Raw genomic sequence first — 5,563 nt, 5'->3', positions numbered from 1 at the left:
GGATAAAAGCGCAAAAATATATAAAAATCTTGGAGCACAAGTAAAACACGTCAATCACTCTCAACTGAAAACTCTCTCACATGTGCGCATTGAAAACACTTCAACTCGCTTTAAAGCACGGCACACCCGCCGCTGACCGCTGAAGTCGAACTCCTCTGTATACATTTGGGCAGCCATCGTAGGCGCCGAATTTTGGCGTGTGTATGTATGCAAGTCATCAAGTCTGACGTGAAAAGGCACAAGATATTTGAACAGGGCAAAAACTTATCATAGAAATATATTATATACCATTCCGATCGCTTTCGATCACCAAACTTTAGTTCTAAATTACATTGCAGAAGGGAAGGAGTTCTCATCTCAAACTTTAATAGAAAAGAAAAGTTTAAGCCTCAAAGAAGTTTAACAGTATATTTATTATTGCATCGATGAGAACGTTAAACTAAGATACTTCTATATACTAGACCGTTCCCTGCAACATCATTATGATAGTTGCAGTGCTTCTGGATATAGATGTTATACGGACGAATCGCTACAATACAATACGAAACTAGGGACAGGGACAGGGTCAATTGTTAGACTGCATCGAAACAAACAGACGTGTTTTTGTTGTGCTCTCCGTTTAGTTTTGATTTCAATAAAACACCGGCGTTTAATACTTATATTTAAAATATTTCCATTATTCTTTTTGCCTACCCGGTTTATTTTTTTATTCTATCGCGCGTGCATGAGCTGAAGCAGAAAGTTGCCGATTTAAAAATCAGTGAGTGTAAACTTCGTAAGAACACGGTAAGGCAACAATAGCTGAGTCGATCTAGCCATGTCCTTCTGTCTGTCTGTCAGTCTGTCAGTATTAACGCAACTGAGAACATATAAAAGCTATGAACTGACATTTTAGATCTAGGTCCTCCCAGTGCCTGTGGAGATCGAGTGTGTTTCCGATTATCGATAACTTATTCCGTTTCCAAGTTTCATGTTAATAACCCAACTTTTATTACCAACCAATTTAAGCCACAATTTAAATGCAATAGACTTTTTGAGAATACACAAGTATTCTATGGTACAATAAGATATACTGTAGAACATTTCCTAAAGATCGGTTAAGAAAAAATCAAAGTTATATGTATCTGCTCAATTGGATGGGGCAGCTAGCGAACTTTTAAGAATTTCTGTACACATGTACACACACACATTCATACGCGTCTGCTTCGCATTCTAACAGCATGGTAATTGCGACTTTATTCTGTAATGCTATTTTAGTTTCCCTTTTTATCAAAAGTACTTAACTACTGGTGTGGTAGCTGCTGAGTAGAGGCATAGCAAGTGGTACGGTCTGTCGCGAGTTCGAGCCCTACCGGGAAAAGTATTTTTTTTGCTGCTGTGGCTGTTGAGTAGAGTCGACAGCAAGTAATGCTGTCAGTTGCGAGTTCTAACCCAAAGGAAAAAAAGCGGTCGAATAATTAATATAAAATATACATATTTCTATATTAATTTAATTATCTCAGAACCTTTAAGAGCTAGAGACTTGAAATTTTAGATGAAGATGCTCCTAGTTCCCGCAGATCGAGTTTGTCTCCGATAATCGATAATTGCCTCTGTTTCCAAGCAATCGATAAAAATCGATATCGATGTCCTGTTTTTTGGACAATTTTGGTAAATAATATGAGCTAGAGTCACCAAACTTGTCATATAGCTTTTAAAATAGAATATATATATTTATTTTATGTTGGAAGAAGAGTGTTCAGGGTATCCCCTAGTCGGGAGCTCCCGACTGGAACCTCTTACTTGTTTTTAAATTATTTGGTGTTGGAATAAGAGGGTTCAGGGTATTCCCTAATCGGGAGCTCCCGACTAGAACCTCTTACTAGTTCACAAAATGGTATGTTGGAAAGTTGCGTATATATATATATATATATATATATATATATATATGTCGTGGCGCTTCATTTTAAGTATTACGAATGAAAATGAATAAAAGCATGAATAAATCGATTGTTGTTAAATTTCACAAGAATACGTTGCTTGTCTAATTTAAATTTCTTCCATTCTATACTGATTCTTTCTGCATCGCTTTGTGCTTTCCATTATTGCGAGCCTGGCAGAGTTCTCTGTGCAGCGCAGCCTAGGCGTAACAATGAGCTAAAGAGAGAGGAAAATAGTGCTATCGCCTGGAAGGCGAGTGTCAGTGGTGGTAAACACACGTGGTGGTGTACACACGTGGAATGTTGGCATTGTGAAATTAGTCTAGAAACAAATCTCATTGATGCAACACGATGTCACGCCCAAAGAAACGCTTGGTAGACAAGGTAGTCGCAGATGCTCCCGAAAATGAAGACATATATATAAGTAAATAAGTGGGAAAAAAATCGCTTAAATGACGCTTAGCCTACCTAAAGAGCTCTCTGGAGTGCTAAGGGCGTTTGAAATAATTATAAAGTTTATTATTATTATTTCTCTATTTATAAATATATATATTATATATATACATGTATCCCTATTCGCAGCTGACAGATGCTATAACTTTTGGGGGGCCTTTCCCTCACTGTCCATCTCTTAGGTGGAACTTGGCGTAAGTATGTTCAATATTAACAATTAATATATTATCAAACAAAAAAACTAAACTCAACAATTGCTAAAGAAAATATATTGTTTTATAGGAGTCTATATCTGACTCGGCCATTTACTCGGGTGAAGGAAGGGCGATGTGGCAATCCGTGCCAAACCTCTCAGTGATTAGGTGGGCGTGGTCTCACATATGGCCTCCTCTTCGCAGTTGGAGCCCGGTTTTGGTGGCTCTTCTTGCCGGTGGTCGCTTCGTCGTTGTGGGAGCCTAGTCTGTGGAGGCTCGTCTCGCCGTCGTGATGGTGGCGCCGCTGACATTTATTAATTATTTATTTTTTTATTTATTAGTGGTCGACAAAACGAGTGTCTTCCTTATTATTTAAAAGATTGTACAACAGAATTATATGCTAAAAGCCTAGTTAAAGGATACAATTTTCTAAATAGCATCACCGACCGATGGAGGTGTTTTATTTGCTAGTCCGGCCAGCTGTGCCCCTTTTCACAGCTAATTTTGTCAGTGACGCTATTAGAGCCTACATCTAAGCAGAAGGTTGTAAGTAGGAAAACAGTGATCTCAAGTGAAATTAAAAATAATCTTAATTTGCTATATTAATAAAGAAAATACAATTAATAGGAAAAAAGAAAGTAAGAAAATTGTTAATAAAGTAAAGCAATGTAAGTTAGACAAAGAATGTTAAGTGGATAGGACAAAGAGAAAAGTAATGGGAAAGCATCGACACGGTGGGGGAAAATTTTTCAGCCTGTCCGGCTAGCTATGCCCCTGCTCATAGCTGGGAATGGTCAGCGACTTCCCGAAGGTATCCTGAAAGCAACGATTTTATTAGGGGTAGAGACAGTTCGGTAGAGAAAACGTGATGCAAACTTTTATAATTTTTACATAGCGCGCGAAAAGAATTGTGCATAGCGTTATCTGTTGTGCACGTAGATAGTAATAAGGGGCGATAATTTCTGGTTGGTCTAGCCGGAACAGAGAATTGAAGATGCCCTAGCAGAAAAGGAGAATCTATGTCGCCAATAATCAACTTATGTAGAAGGACAACACCGAGAATTGACCTACGGTTGATTAACGACGGAAGGTTAAGAAAAACCAGTCCGCTGGAGTAGGACGGCAACCGAAGATTAGGGTCCCAATTTAAACCTCGTAAGGCAAAAAGCAGAAATTGCTTCTGAACAGATTCAATACGATCCTGGCTGTTGATATACTGTGGAGACCAGATGCAAGAGCAGTATTCAAGGATAGGGCGAACAAGAGAGATGTACAGAAGTTTTGTTATAAAAGGATCGTTAAACTCTTTAGACCATCGTTTAATGAATCCAAGTACACCTTTTGCCTCATTAACAATGGTATCTATATGAAGATTGAAACAGAGTTTAGAATCAAAAATAACGCCTAGATCCTTAACTGTTAGTATACGTTGCAAAGGGATATTGTCGATTGTATAACTGACAAGATAAGGTGTAGAACGATTAAATGTCATAAACATACACTTTGAACAATTTAGATGCAATTGATTGGCCGAACACCAAAGTTGCATAGCGTTCAAATCGTCTTGTAGACGAGAATGATGTAGAGGGTTAGTGTATGATAGAAAAAGTTTAACATCGTCCGCATACATGAGTACACGGGCATGTGATATAACAGAGGGAAGAACATTTATAAAAAGAGTAAAGAGTAAAGGTCCAAGATGACTTCCTTGAGGAACACCAGAAGTAACGTGAACCCTTTTAGAGGTAGTCAACCTCAGTATTACTCTTTGGGTCCTACCTTTTAAATAAGAATTTATCCAAAGTAAAAGGGACAGAGGGAAACCTATTCGGTCAAGTTTAAAAAGTAAAATGTCATGGTGCACAGAGTCAAACGCCTTACTGAAGTCAGTGTAAATGACATCAGTTTGCATTTTCGAAAGGAAAGCATCATTTACCAAGGAAGTAAACTCAAGCAGATTGGTCGTAGTTGACCGATTCTTTACGAATCCATGTTGAACAGGGGAAACAACTGATTTGCAGAAATGCTGCAAATTCGAAGTGATTATTTTTTCAAATAATTTGGGAATAGCAGACAGTTTTCCAATGCCCCTGTAATTTTGTATATCAGACTTCCCACCTTTCTTGTGAAGAGGAATGATATAAGATTCTTTCCAAAGAGATGGAAAGACAGAAGTTTCAAGGGATAGATTAAAAAGCTTTAGCAATGGATAAAAAAGGGAAGAACTACACTCCTTGAGTAGACAACTAGGAATATTGTCCGGCCCAGAAGAGTAAGAAGATTTTAAAGAGTTTATAGCTAATAGGAGAGAGGAGTGTGAAATAATGGGGGGAGGTATAGAACTAGGGGAAGAAATAGTATAAGGGTAAGAATTAGTATTAGGACAGACTGAAGAGTAAGTTGATTGGAAAAAATTAGCAAAGAGGTTAGCAGAATCAGTGTCATTGCTAGCTTTATTCATCCCAAGAAAAAAAGAAGATTGAAGATTTGCGCTTCAAGTTTACAAAATTATAAGACTGTCTCGGATTTCGGGCGAATTGCCTTTTACAACGAATTAGATAATTCTCATAGCATTGAGAATTAAGAAGAAAGAAGTTCGACTTGGCTATGGAATATTTAGCCAAGTCTGTACACGAACCAGACTTTTTAAACTTTTTAAAATATTTGGATTTTACATTTTTTAGATGTGATAATCTGGGAGTAAACCAGGGTGGTTTTGAAAAAGTAGTCGATGGAATTGACTTAGGAATACACACATCTAAGAGGGAGCTTAGGGTGATATAAAAAAAATTAATGGCTGTATTCATATCAACTGAGTCATATAAAAAAGACCAATCAGTTGAATAAATAAGCTGATTCAGCAAAGAATAATTTCCTTTGCGAAAGCAATAGCGGGGCTTATTGGCTGATGAGCACGAAATGAAAGGATTACAATTTAGCATTTAGCTCTAAAGTTGGATGATAGACATCCTCAGGAAGAGATAAAGGAGGGGACCT

The 5,563-nt window shown here is 37.6% G+C and overlaps 1 long non-coding RNA gene across 3 annotated transcripts; it reads left to right on the top strand.

Annotated features, from left to right (window-relative positions):
- Positions 1-2,061: 2,061 nt before the first annotated feature.
- LOC138911644 (uncharacterized) lies at positions 2,062-2,983 on the top strand. 3 transcript variants are annotated; one of them, XR_011417333.1, is made up of 3 exons: positions 2,062-2,306; positions 2,502-2,566; positions 2,655-2,983. It is a non-coding gene; the product is annotated as an uncharacterized lncRNA (long non-coding RNA). The 3 variants fall into 3 exon arrangements; XR_011417332.1 differs by having other exon boundaries at positions 2,070-2,343; XR_011417331.1 differs by having other exon boundaries at positions 2,129-2,303.
- The last annotated feature ends 2,580 nt before the right edge of the window (positions 2,984-5,563 follow it).

This window comes from Drosophila virilis, unplaced genomic scaffold (genome assembly GCF_030788295.1).
Source record: "Drosophila virilis strain 15010-1051.87 unplaced genomic scaffold, Dvir_AGI_RSII-ME tig00001822, whole genome shotgun sequence".
NCBI lineage: Eukaryota > Metazoa > Arthropoda > Insecta > Diptera > Drosophilidae > Drosophila > Drosophila virilis.
This window is presented reverse-complemented; position numbering and strand designations above follow the sequence as displayed.